This window comes from Galeopterus variegatus, unplaced genomic scaffold (genome assembly GCF_000696425.1).
Source record: "Galeopterus variegatus unplaced genomic scaffold, G_variegatus-3.0.2 Scaffold12816, whole genome shotgun sequence".
NCBI lineage: Eukaryota > Metazoa > Chordata > Mammalia > Dermoptera > Cynocephalidae > Galeopterus > Galeopterus variegatus.
In genome coordinates, this window is record NW_007738927.1 from 1 (window position 1) to 14,385 (window position 14,385).

General features: G+C 39.8%; 1 pseudogene; it reads left to right on the plus strand.

Annotated features, from left to right (window-relative positions):
- Positions 1-58: 58 nt before the first annotated feature.
- On the plus strand, positions 59-783 carry LOC103581333 (annotated as a pseudogene).
- The last annotated feature ends 13,602 nt before the right edge of the window (positions 784-14,385 follow it).

The window sequence follows — 14,385 nt, forward strand, 5'->3', positions numbered from 1 at the left end:
TGGGTTCGTCTATTCCACCATCTTGGTGATGTCACTCCACCCCCTCCCCCCATTCCATATGCAAAAAGAAATGGATGTACACACCACACTTAAAGAGTGGATGTTCCTTCGCCTGAACCCGGCTTGGAAAGGCTGAGTGAAACAGCTTTTAGTGGATACAAACAACGGGCTTTGCAGGCACAGGGAACGTGTTGGTAATGCCGCCTTTCTTGAAACAAAAGAAGGCACAACATTTCAACCAGTGTTTAAAAAATTGAGGTTTCAGCACATCATCTGTGACCTGGCCTCCACAAAAGCTATTGAATGAGATACTCTAATACCTTTGGAATGGTTATCATCTGTTTACAAACAACAATGGTTTACAGGGAAATTGGGCCTCAAGACATCAATGAAATAGAACTTGAAAGATACAGCATGAGGTGTGGTAAAAGGATTATCAAGGATGGAAAATACTGCTGGAAGTAGCCAGGTTACAACTTTGGCTTTCCCTTACACGTCATCTTTACCAGCCATTATATAATTTTTAAGCAAAACACTTTCAGTCAGCTATGTGAAGGTTCTGCCTGTTTACAACCTCTACGAAATGTTGCATTCAGATTAACTTTGGTATATTTTGATTCTAGTGGAAAACTAAGTTTCAGCAAAACAACTGGTTATAAAACCCTTACCTTTGAAAAGGACGAGGAACGAGTGGTAATGAAGTTGAACAGCACAGTTCTGAGTTTCCCTTTATATATATTCTGTAACTTTCTATTTATGTCATTAGAAAACACAGGAAACTGATAATCCCATCAATTAGAAAAATATTAGCATCTTGAAAACTTTCCATACCTCATTTAATTTATTAGATCTATTGTTAAACACAGCTAAGAGGATCAATAACAAAAATGAAAATAATCTCATTAATACAGTAACATCACAAATGACTACTGTTCATCTCCATTATATTTCTATGTATCTATGAAGAAAAAATTTAATTCCAAGAAAATATCCGTCAAACCAAATAGACTGTGATGCTGGCATCTTTTGTTTTTCGTTGACCATCAACAGCCAAGCTCCAAATGAAAATAAGTGACTATCTTTCCAACGAACCCAAACTAAATTAACTTGTTAGGTGAGTTTCACCCTAGCTAATGTTGAGACAAAATAAAAGATTCTCTCCCTTGCTGAAGCTGTTGTACAAATGTGGTGGCTTTAATTACAGCAATATTACAGGAGGGAGTCAATCATCAGGTAAAATCTGAGATCACAGACTTTGTTTAGGACTCCATAATGTACAGTTTTAAATAACCAGACAATGTCAGGTTTTTACATACTATATAATTTAGTGGTGTTTTGCAATTAGTCTGCCACATGGCCCATTTTCACTATGGTTTGGAGAAGATGTATTGCTTACTATTTATCTGGAAAATATGTATATAAACACACACACACACACGTGTGTCTTATAATCATGTAATATATATATTATACTGTATATTATAAAATAGCATTATATATAATCTTATATATTATATATAAATAAATACATTCAAATAAATGCTGTATATGTGTGTATACACACACATATATACATATACACATATATATTTGTCCTTATAAGGACCAGAGAACAATAATTATTTTTAATGAACCATTTAATTAATTAATTTATTATTATTATTAGCATATTCATTATTACAAATCATGATTTTTCTTTATGCCCCCTATACCAGACCTGTCCCTCCCCGAACCCTCTCCCTCCCTCCACCATCTCCAGTAACCTCAGGTTTGTCAGGGAACAATAATTTTTGAAATAGTTAAACAAATAGGCATTGTAAATGAAAATGGATTTTCATAACACCAGTTATTTTTAACAATATGAAGATATAAATAATTTCAAAGCATCTTCTTAATTTTCTCTGTGCCTATATTTGGTCCACTTCTTATTTTTATTAATTTACTTTCAATTGACAAATAATTTTGCATATTAATGGGGTGTAATGTGATGTTTTGGTCTGTCTGTACATTGTAGAAAGATTCATCACCTTACCAACGTATCATTTTTTTGTGATGACGATGTTAAAAATCTATTCTTTTAGCAATTTTGAAATATATAACACGTTATTATTAACTGCGGTCATCATGCAGTGCAATAGATCACTAGAACTTACTACTTCAGTCTAACTGAAACTTTGTACCCTTAGATGAACATCTTCCCTTTCCCCATCCCATTTTCTCCCCTTCAGCTTCTGGTAACCACCTTTCTACTCTCTGTTTGTATGAGACTGACAGTTAATATAGCAAAGAGACAGCCCACAGATTGGAAGAAATGACAAGTGTACTTCAAAAAGTTTGTGGAAAATTGAATTCAAAGATAATAAAATCCTTCCACAAACTTTTTGAAGACCCCTCGTATTTGCAAACCATACATTGGACAAGGGGCTTAAATCCACAATATGTAAGGAACTAAAGCAACTCAATTGCAAGAAGACAATTAAAAAATGGGCAAAGGATCTGAACAGACATTTATCAAAAGAAGAGATACAGATGGCCAACGGATGTTTCTCACTTTTGCCAGGGCTTGTTCTACTCGTCTGCAGAGCATTTAAGGCAACATTTATTCCAAAATAGAAGCCAACAGGACAAACAATATATTTCTTTAAAAGCATGCCGTTCAAACAGTCTCCAAGCTAGGAAGAGAGATCCTAGCCTGTTCAGCTGACTGGTGTAAATTTCAAAGATTTTATAGCACCTTTGATGCTGTTTGCAGTGGTGTCAATATGTTTGTCTTTTTTTAATAAACATATGTGTTTCATTATACCATATACTCCTTGAGCCCCAAGTCAAGAGCAATTTACTTTAATGTGCTTACCACACCCCACTTTTTCAATTTTGATCTTCAAGGCCCTCACGTTCTCACAAATCATAAGGGCCTTTCATAACTTACATCATGATTATCAGTGACTGTATTTGGTTTATTTGGATTGAGAAGGTAAATTGAGAGTAACCTCATCAGCATTTGCATAACAACTTTGTATGGTCTCGGATGATAATTTTCTCGTGGTTTGTTTCCTTGCTCCTTAGTGAACAGTGAAGTGCTTCAGGCCACTTAAGGTTTGTTCTGACAAACATTTTATCTAACTTGTTTTCATCTTCTCTTTCTTCTTCTACTGTTCTTGTACTCTGGAGATTAAGGGGACAGAACGGATTCTGGAAAACTTTGAGATTTCTTTTACAACCTTTCTAGGAAAATGAGTACATCTATCATTTGATATCTCCTGATGTTGATGGTTCATGCTTGGTATAGATACAGCTCAATTCATCTAGAAAACAAATAGTGAAAAATGGAACACTAATTATGAAGAAACTGTAAGGAACTGAATAAATGCCATTTGAAGGCTCAGGTACAGAACAAGAGAGGAAAGATATGACATAAATTATTTACAGGTCTACTCATATTTTGGGTTTGGAAGACAGACTATGTAAAGCAATAATTCTGAATTATTTTGGAAAAATATGGAGCATGACAATCATATTTTTCTGTTGCTATCAAAAAGAGAATTTTCTATTTGCCATCTGTTGCTAACAACAGCAAGCCTAGAAGGCAACTATTAGCATTAAACATAATAGTGTGACATAGAAACTTTCTCTGATGGGAATTCAAATAGAAATAAATTTGTTTTTGCTGATGTATACCAAAGTCTTAGACACAGCCAAAGGCGTACCAGGAACCACAAATATTAACACCCGAAGCTAGGTGTTATGCATGGGTGAGAGTTACCCCTAGCAGAATTGACAGAGCGGTGTCAGCAGTGATGTCCATCTTTGGAAAACACTATCAGGAATGGGAAAATGCCGTAGGTCTGGTTTTGAGACAAAGGAGAAGGTGGAGTCGGGTGACACATTTATGGAACTCACCATTTGTGGGGGTTAAAAGTAACACAGCAGCATTAAGTGGAATACACTGGAAAGTCGTAATATGAGGAGCTTCTAATACAATTGGTCCAGTACAAGTGGTTATCATATTATTCAGTAAACTGAGACACTAAAAAGTTAACTATGGAAGGTAACCTCATCTAACTGTAATCATAGACAGTATCTCATCATAATTTATTAAAATTTACCTGTCTGAATCTAATGCTAAAGAAACACAATACTCCAAATACTCCAAATCCAATACAGATCTTATAATCAGTTAATTTTTTTCCAGATGGCAACAATGTGAATAGAACTGATGTTTATGCATGAGTTTGCTTATTTATGTTGGAAGAAATAAAAATTGTAAGTTGGAGAGAAAATAGGAAACATTTCCATAAGTCAATTTCAATGCTCTTTTTGATTCTGTGTTTTCAAACACTGTGCCTGATACTATTTTAAAAATAAAATAAAACAGGGCCTCATAAGTAGGTATAGTTGCAAATATTCCAAGACCATCTCTTTCAAATATCAATAGGCATCTAGAAACTCCAATTATTTAAATAATTATTTAAATAACCTATTATAAAACAGATAGTCGTTTTACTCTGATCTTCTTTTTTTTTTTTTTTGTCTTTTGTCTTTTTTTCCGTGTCCGGCAAAGGATCGCAACCCTCAGTGTTGCCCCCATACCGGACCGGGGACTGGCAACGGGATCGCAAGCCTCGGCGTTGCTCCCACGCCTTGCTCAGCCAGTGAGCGGGAGCCAGTCTGTATGTGGGATCCGAACCCTCGGACAGGAGCGCCGCCACGCTTCCCAAGCGGCGCACTATCCAGTGCGCCACCGGGCCGGCCCCTGATCTTCTTTTTTTTAAAAAATTTTATTTTATGTCGTCAATATACAATGTGGTTGACTATTGTGGCCCATTACCGAAACCTCCCTCTCTCCTCCCACTTCCCCCTCCCTGCCAACAACCTCATATCAGTTCGCTTGTCATATCAACTTCAAGGAATTGTAATTGTTGTGTCTTCTTCCCTTCCCACCCCCAGTTTATTTGTGTATTTATTTATTTATTTTTAGCTCCCACAAATAAATGAGAACATATGATATTTCTCTTTCTCTGCCTGACTCGTTTCACTTAATATAATTCTCTCTAGGTCCAAACATGTTGTTGCAAATGGCAGTATTTCATTCTTTTTATAGCAGAGTGAGGAACTCTCATACATTGTTGGTGGGACTGCAAAATGGTGCAGCCTCTATGGAAAATGGTATGGAGGTTCCTCAAACAACTGCAGATAGATCTACCATATGACCCACCTATCCCACTGCTGGGAATATACCCAGAGGAATGGAAATCATCAAGTCGAAGGTGTACCTGTTCTCCAATGTTATCGCAGCACTCTTTACAATAGCTAAGAGTTGGAACCAGCCCAAATGTCCATCATCGGATGAGTGGATACAGAAAGGAATATACCCAGAGGAATGGAAATCATCAAGTCGAAGGTGTACCTGTTCTCCAATGTTATCGCAGCACTCTTTACAATAGCTAAGAGTTGGAACCAGCCCAAATGTTCATCATCAGATGAGTGGATATGGAAAATGTGGTATATCTACACAACCGTATACTACTCTGCTGTAAAAAAGAATGAAATACTCTGATCTTCTAAAGTATGTGATGTTACACTTTTGAAAAAATTACTTGTTCTTATTTTCAATTGCTACACAAAGTGAAAAGGATAATTGTACATGCTAAAAGCTAGCCAAAGTTCTAGTAATACAGTTCAGATTTTTTTTTCCTTTTTGTCTTTTTTCGTGACCGGTAACGGGATCGCAACCCTCGGTGTCGCACCCGTACCGCGACCGGCAACGGGATCGCAACCCTCGGTGTCGTGCCCTCACTGTGCTCAACCAGTGAGTGGACCGGTCTCTATATGGGATCCGAACCCTCGGCGGGAGCGCCGCCACACTCCCAAGCACCGCACTCTACCAAGTGTGCCACCGGGCCGGCCCATACAGTTCAGATTTTGAGTGTTGGGAATGTTATTATTATGTAGAATAATATTAACAAGGGAATGACATGGTCAGGTTGGGTTATAAAAAACAAACGCACCTCATTCATAAGTTCCTTGTGAGCAAAACTGGATAAAGCACTTTTTAAAAACACTATTAAATCAATATATTTTTATTACATTTCTCTGAGGTGCAAGAATCATTATCAAATATATATATAAAGTGTTCTTAAAGGGGCATAGACAACTGCTTCGTTGATATTTTGTCAAACAGGCAACTTGTGCTTTACTAATTTTCATAAGAATTGGAAGGTTTTTGTAGTTTATTGAAATTTGGGTAAACTCTATTATCAGACACAGGGTATTCTGATCAATAATATACTCTGTTTAATAGAGATTAACCTCATATACCATACATGCATTGTCAAGTGTTTCAAAATTAGATTATAATAAAATACACTTATCTCTAAAACTAGTTATTCCACACCTGATTTAATCATGCTTTTGATTTCATAGGCACTTCAAACACTCACATTGCTCAGAATCAAGGTTCTAAGTTTATTATTGGGCTTTCAATGTATTTTAGTATTGGTTAATAGAAAGTTCTGGTTTATATGAGGGTACTTCAAAAAGTTCATGAAAAAGTTAAATTGAAAGATAATACAGATCATTCCATGGACTTTTTGAAGACCTCTTGTATGCCTCATAGTAAAGCGTATTTTAATTGATATTTGTGACTAATAGTAATAGGTTAGAAGGTGGTCAGGAAAATAAATTTCAACATCAAATACATTCATAAATTTGATTTAAAAAAACAAAAGGGGGCATCCATAGACAAACAAGAAATATTTCTTATATTCTTATGCCAGCCACATATACATTGTAGCTAGTGAATGCCTGTAAATGTTCATTAGTAAGGTGTGTTGAGGGTCTTCAAGACAATTCCAAGGTTCAGTGATTCACTTAGGGGGACTCATGGGACTTAGCAGAGGGCTGTGATGACAGCTAAGATTTATTATAGCATGAGGTTACAAAGCAAAATCATCAAAGGGAAAAGGTACATGGAGTAAAGTTTATAAGAAATCAGCTACCAAAAGTCTTCTTTCATTGGAGTCATACAAGGCATGCTTAACTCCTCTGCCATTAAACTGCTACGACAACGTGAAATGTTGTCCCCCAAGGAAGCTCATTAGAGACTCAGTAACAAATATTTTTATCAGGAGCAGATCATATAGACATTCACTGTCTATTATGTACCACAATTCCAGGATCCCAGAAGGAAAGCAGGCATTTCGTATAAACCACCACATTGTTTGTACGTTTAGGCACAGTGAGCCACTCTTACCAGTTAATTTTGGGAACCCTCCCAAAGTCCAGATTCCCAGGTTACAACCACTGGCTAACCTTGCAAACATGCCTTTCTAGGTGTAGCAGTATTATACCATTATACTCGATAAATGCGCACGTGAGCACACACACACACACACGTATGGTTGTGTGTGCGTGAGAGAGTTGGGACCTGGCTTGAATAATAACGTCATTTTTTAATGTGAACTATTAAGCTTTGCTTAAGTTCATTGGCTTTTACTTTATGCCAGCCTAAATCTAAACCCTCTACAGTGTCCATGTTTTTCTCTTTTTAAACTCTAAGAAATTTTCAGTTACAGGCCAAGGACCCAATCATCCTGGTCCTAACTATTGATGTGTTTGTCTCTATCTATCCAAATTCTAGTTTTAAAGGGGTTTTCTGCATCTAGACAATAAAGTACTCAGGGTTAGAGTCCACCTGTTTGATAGTTAACAGAAAATAGTAGCATCCAAGAGATAAGGGACTGGTAAATTCTCGAAGTTACCATAATGTTATGATGCTATTATTTTGTCTAAATTATTTTTCTTATCTTATTATGCATATGTAAAAATTCTAATTTTATAGTTCTTTTACGTACATTTATTGTAATACCATCGACATATTACATGTTTGTATCTGGCAGCACTTAGTATAACTTTACTTTTTATGGTTCCATGGTCTAGTGCGAAAGCTATTTTTTTTTTTTTTTAATGTTAAGCTGATTTGGATTTGAGTCACGTTTTTGACACTGTTTTTTTGACATTAAGTTGTCTTTCTGAGGTTCAGTTAGAAAATGGGTAGAATGATATTAGTGCCTTAGGACAGCAGAAGGTCAGATTATTAAAAAAATGTTAAAACCCTTATGGAATGTAAGCAGTTGACCAAATAAATAATTAATAAATAAAAATTGCAAAATTATTTTACAAAGAAAATTTTACTAAGAAGTAAAATGTTTCCTATCTCTAAATCTCTCTAGTCATTGCGTAAAAATCAAATTAGCAACTAATGACCATTCTAAAACAAGTAGGTTGTAAGCTGGCATTCATTTCCAGGTTATTCTGGTTTCTCTTCTAGGTCTTTCTTGGCACATTATTTAAACTCAGATTTATATTTAAGAATCTTCATGTTTTCATAACCGAGCATTTAGTTCTGTTTGTAATTGTTCCACTATAAATTATTTTTAAACGACCGTTTTTCAGGTTTTTCCAATTACTGATACTACTATATGAAAGCGGGGACTCTATTACATAATTTTAGATTTAGCCTATCACTAGGAAAAGACAGGGATGCATTTACAAATTCAATATCTTAATTATTTTTAATTTTGAGTTTAACCGTATAGGGTGGCTGTGAGAATTAAATAAGATAATGAACATAAAACATATGGAATGGGGGGAGGGGGTGGAGTGACATCACCAAGATGGTGGAATAGACGAACCCAGCATCACTTCCCCCACGCCAGAGATCAACTTACAACTATAAAAAAGCCCCAAAACTGTCATCCTGTAATCACTGAAACTTGGAGGAAAGGCAGAGGGACCCGCTGAGATTGTGAAGGCACGGAAAGTCACAAGCAGGAGGAAGGACCGTGCTGATCAGACCCAGCCTCAGCCATTACCCGTGCCAGTGTAGCATAGAGCAAGTACCTGGAGAGAGCAAAGCTGCAGCAGCACCCTTTGTGTGAAGCTACTTGGAGTATGCAGAGGAGAAGGATGCTGTGACAACTGGCAAAACAAACAAACAAAAACAAAACCAAAAATCACTCTGGAGTGAACCAGCCCGTTTCCCAGGCTAGCAAAGCTGCTTGCAAGTTTCCCTGACACCCACGTAGGAGGGAGAGGCTGCAGCTGATGGAAAGGAGAATTCACCCAGATGTCATCGAGTCTTCATGCGGGGGCGGGGGGACTGGTGTGGGGCCTGCCCTATGGGAAACATTTGTAGTGCTGGGGGAAGGGGAGTGATCCACCAGGGATGCATCAGGGAGCAGTGTAGGCAGTTGATCTGCCTTCTGATCAACATGGGTACCACACAGTGGAGAGTAGTCAGTGCAGTAGAACTGCAGGAGGCACACCGTGGAAGACTCTGTCCTGGACCGGAATTTCCACGCATGACCCAGAAGTGACTAAAAGGCTGACAGTTAAAATTCAGTCTGCACACACAAAAAATTTCCCAATCTGAAAAGCAACAGTAAGTCAGCAATTTACCTCAGACACAGAGTTCAAGTTCCAGTTCCCACAGGAAGTTTCTCCAATTCTGGGAATTAACTATAGCACAGCAAATTAGGTCCAGGGCACTGCTTAAGTGGTAGTGGTTGCTATTAACCCAATGCAGAATGGAAAATAAAAACATAGACCAGAGACAAAGTTCTGATACTGACCAGTAAAGGTATAACACCACCAAAGAGCACCTATAAAACCTGAAAGAGGTAGCCATCTCTTCGAAAGTGCAGACATCAGCATGAAGACACAAAGATCAAGAAGGAAAACAGAAATATGACACCACCAAGGGAATCCGACCAAGCGCCAACAATGGATTCAGAAGAACAGTGGACTATGAAATGTCTAACAGAGAATTCAGAAAAATCCTCTTGAAGATGTTCAGGACTCAGAGCAGAGGTGGAGCAAGATGGCCAACTAGAGGGGTCCAGTGCTTGTCCCCCTCGCACACACACAAGAGAGACCAAAACAACATACAAGCAAATATATTTTGACTGAAGGACTAAAGAAATACACTGCAGGGCCGGCCCGGTGGCGCACTGCTATAGTGCGCCGCTTGGGAAGTGTGGCAGTGTTCCCGCCGAGGGTTCGGATCCTACATACAGACCGGTTCCCGCTCACTGGCTGAGCGAGGCACGGGAGCAACGCCGAGGGTTGCGATCCTGTTGCTGGTCCCGGTCCGGTACGGGGGTGACACTGAGGGTTGCGATCCGTTGCCGGACACGGAAAAAGACAAAAAAAAAAAAAGGAAAAAGAAAAAAAAAAAAAAGAAATACACTGCAGAGCATCAGGGGAGTGACAAAATCCTTGTGAAGTGTGGAAGATGGGAACAGCACCAGAGAGAGCAGAGCAAGGCATCCAGACTCTGCCTTGCCACAGGGATCAGCACAGAGTCAGGCAGAGAAAAGTTAAGCTGGAAAAACTCCAGCTGTTTGCACTGCTGCCACAAACACCAGCAATCCCTACCACAAGAGAGTCCCTGGTCCTTTCAGGCCCCAAGCCCAGTTGGAGAGTAGCTGGGGGTTTGTGCAGCTCCAGTCTCCCTCATAATAGAAGTCAAGGGAAAGAAACCCTCTCTTCCCAATCTAAGCGGCTGTGGCACAGCACCGTCTTGAAACCAAACCCATGGCTAGAGTGTGTCCTGTCCCTGACGTAGTGAAATCGGCTCCCTTTATCAGAGGCCCCACCTACACTCCACAAAGTTCACATGGGTGCCAGCAGGACCATGGCCCCGGCTGCCTGGAGTCTAGGTCAGACAGAATGACTGAGAGCTCAGCATCTGAACCCACGTGGCACCCCCTCTGCCCTCAGACAAGCAGGCGGGCTGGCTGAGCGTGGAAGTGGCCAATCAGTGATGGTCCCTCACGTTTTCATGCACCTGCCCTGCACAACCCATGGGCCCACTGAACCCACAGGTGGCCACGCCAGCTGAAAGCCAACTCAGTGCTAGCTCTTCCCTCCCCCGTGGCCCTCCACAGAGCTGCCAGGGTCTGCTGTCCCCTCTCAGGCTCAACAGCTGATCTGGTGGCCATCTACAGAGCTACCAGGACCTGTTGCACTAGTGCACGCCTGCTCCCAGACCAACAGCAGATCAGGAAGGGGCTTTAACTCTCCAAGGCAGGCCTCTACAGAACAGTTGGGTTGGCTGCACCCTTGCAATCTTGTGGCAGGCTCAACAGCTTATCCGGCAGCCCTCTACGAATCTGTCAGGCCCTGCAGCAACAGGGTACACCTATTCCCCAACCAACAGCGGATTAGGCATGGGCTTTGGGTCTACAAAGCAGACCTCTACAGAGCTGCTGGGCTTGGCTGAAACTTTGAAGGCTTGTGCCAGGCTCAGCAGCTGATCTGGCGGCCCTCTACAGAGCTGCCAGGACCTGCTGTGCCAGTGTACACCTGCTCCCAGACTGACAGCAGATTGGGCAGGGGCTTTGACTCTCCAAGTGCCTGGGATTGAGTGTCCACCCGAAATTTGACCCCTTCAGAGGGTGGGAAATCCTATTATGGTAATTGAAAGGTGGGGCCTTGAAGAGGTGATTAGATTGTAGGACCATGTAGTAGTGAATGGATTAAAAATGGCAGTCATGGGAGTGTTTTGGAAGGCTTTAAAAAGAGAGTGAATGAAGAGATTAGTCTCTGCTGCCTCTGCTTCCACCATCTTGCAATGTGAGGGGTCACTGTCACCACCACCAGATATGTTCTTTGGACTTCGGACTTCCCAGCCTCACTTATTGTAAGCAATGAATTTCGTTTTCTTTATAAAATACCCAGTTCCATGTAGTTTGGTATAAGCAACAGAAACAGACTAATACAGAAAATTGGTACCAGAGGAGTTGGGCATTGCTTATAACAGATACTTGAGAATGTGGAAGTGGCTTTGGAACTGAGCAATGGGCAAAGTCTGGAGAAATTTGAAGGAGCAGGCTAGAAAAAGCCTAGATTCTGGTGAAAGTGTAGGAGACAAAACCAGAGAAAGTTTGGAATTTTTTTTAGAGACTGGTTAAATGGTGGGGGCCAGAATGCTTATGGAAGTATGGACTGTAATGACCATTCTAAGGAAGTCTCAGAAATAATGAGTTCTTTGGAACATGGGGCAAAGATCAACCTTGCTATGAACTGGCAAGGATCTTGACTGTATTGTGTCCATGCCCTAGGACTTTGTGGAAGTTGGAACTTAATTGTTGTGAACCCAGGGTATTTGGGTGTAGGAGCATGCAGTAGTGAATGGATTTTAAATGGTGGCTGTGGGAGTGTTTTGGAAGACTTTAATAAGGGAGTGAATGAGGAGGTTAGTCTCTGCTCTCTCTGCTTCCACCATCTTGCAATATGAGGGGTCACTGTCACCACCACCAGATGTATTCCTTGGGCTTTGGACCTTCCAGCCTCAGAAACCGTAGGCAATAAATTTGTTTTCTTTATGAAATACCCAGTCCCGTGTATTTTGTTAGGACTGGGTAGCAGCTTTTTCTCCCCATGGCAAGCCTCAACAAACTTCTGGGCACTGCAGCATCCTTTCATGTTAGCTCCAGACTCAACAGCTGATCCAGCAGCCTTCTATGGAACTGCCAGGAACTGCTGCACCAGTGTAGCCTGCTCACTGACTGACAGCAGATCAGGCAGGGGCTTTGACTCTCTAGTGGAGGCCTTTATAGAGCTACTTGGCCCATGGCCAAAACACCCCTGCCCAATGTCACACAACCCAACAAGAAAATTCTGTGGACCTCACCACCTAGGCCATGAAGGCACAGACAACTCCAAGATGGAATACAATCAAAGAAGTCCCATGAAAACTACACTCCCATACACACCGAGAACCAAACCTAAAATATCCACCCCAACTGTAAATATAGAACATGTCTACAGGAGAAAGTGTTTCTTCCTTCAAAAACTACTCCAAAAATTAGAAGAAGCAACTGACTCACCAGATGCCCAAACATCGACACAGAGATATGAGAAGCATTAAATAAATAAAGAAAACAAGAAAGTATGATACCCCCAAAGGAACATAACAATTCTCCAGCATCAGACCCCAAACAACAGGGAACCAATGAAATGCGTGAAAGGGAATTCCAAATAACAATCTTAAGTAAAATCAATGTGACACGAAAAAATACAGGTAGAAATCACAATGAAATCAGAGAAACAATTTAAAACATGAAGGAAAAATTCTACAGAGATCAATATTACAAAAAAGAACCAAGCAGAAATCCTGCAATATAAGAATTCATTCAGTGAAATAAAAAATAGAGCAGAGCTGAAGCACCAGTCTAGAACAAGCAGAGAAAATGAATTTCTGAACTGGAAAATAGGGTTTTTGAATTAACCGAGTTGGACCAAAAAAAAAAAAAAAGAAAAGAAAAAAGAATCAAAGGCATTGAAGAAACTCTGAGAGAGATATCAGACAACCTTAAGCACTCAAATATCCAAGTCATGGGTATTCCAAAAGGGGAGGAAAAAGGAGATTGCATTGAAAACATATTCAACAAAATAGTGGCAGAAAACTTCCCAGGTATAGGAAAAATCACAGATCTTCAGATCCAGGTAGCTCAACGATCTCCAAACGTATTCAACCCAAAAAGGTCTTCTACAAGACATGTTATAGTCAAATTTACAAAACTCAAAGACAAAGAGAGAATCTTAAAAGCTGCAAGAGAGAAGCGTCAAATCACCTATAAGAGAGCCCCAATCAGGCTAACATCAGACTTTTCATCACAAACACTAAAAGCCAGAAAGGAATGGGATGATATGTTCAAAATACTAAAAGACAGAGATTGACAGCCAAGAATACTCTACCTTGCAAGACTATCCTTCTGAAATGAAGGGCAAATAGTATATTTCTCAGACAAACAAAAACTGTGGGAGTTCACCACCACACAACCACCCTTACAAGAAATTCTCAAGGGAGTACTAGGTTTGGTTCCTGAAAAATAACTACCACTGCCATACAAACCCAAGAAAAATCAAAACCCACTAGTGTAGTAAAAATGGCATTCATGAAAAGAAAACAAACAAACAACAAGGCTATCTACAACTTAAGGAACCAACAAACACAGAAAACAAACAGTAAATCAGAAAGCAAGGAACAAAAGACACCTAAGACAACCAAACAATAATCAATAAAATGCGAGGAATAAATAAACACTTTTCAATAACAACTCTTAATGTAAAAGGCTTAAATTCCCCAATCAAAAGACACAGACTGGCTAACTGGATTAAAAACGAGGGCCCAACTATATGCTGCCTTCAAGAGACCCACCTCACCCCTAAAGACTCACATAGACTAAGAGTGAAAGGATGGTAAAAGGTTTGCCATGCAAACAGAAAAGAAAAAGGAGCTGGAGTAGCTATTCTTATATCTGACAAAATAGACTTTAAACTAAAAGCCATAAAAAGAGACAATGAGGGACACTATGT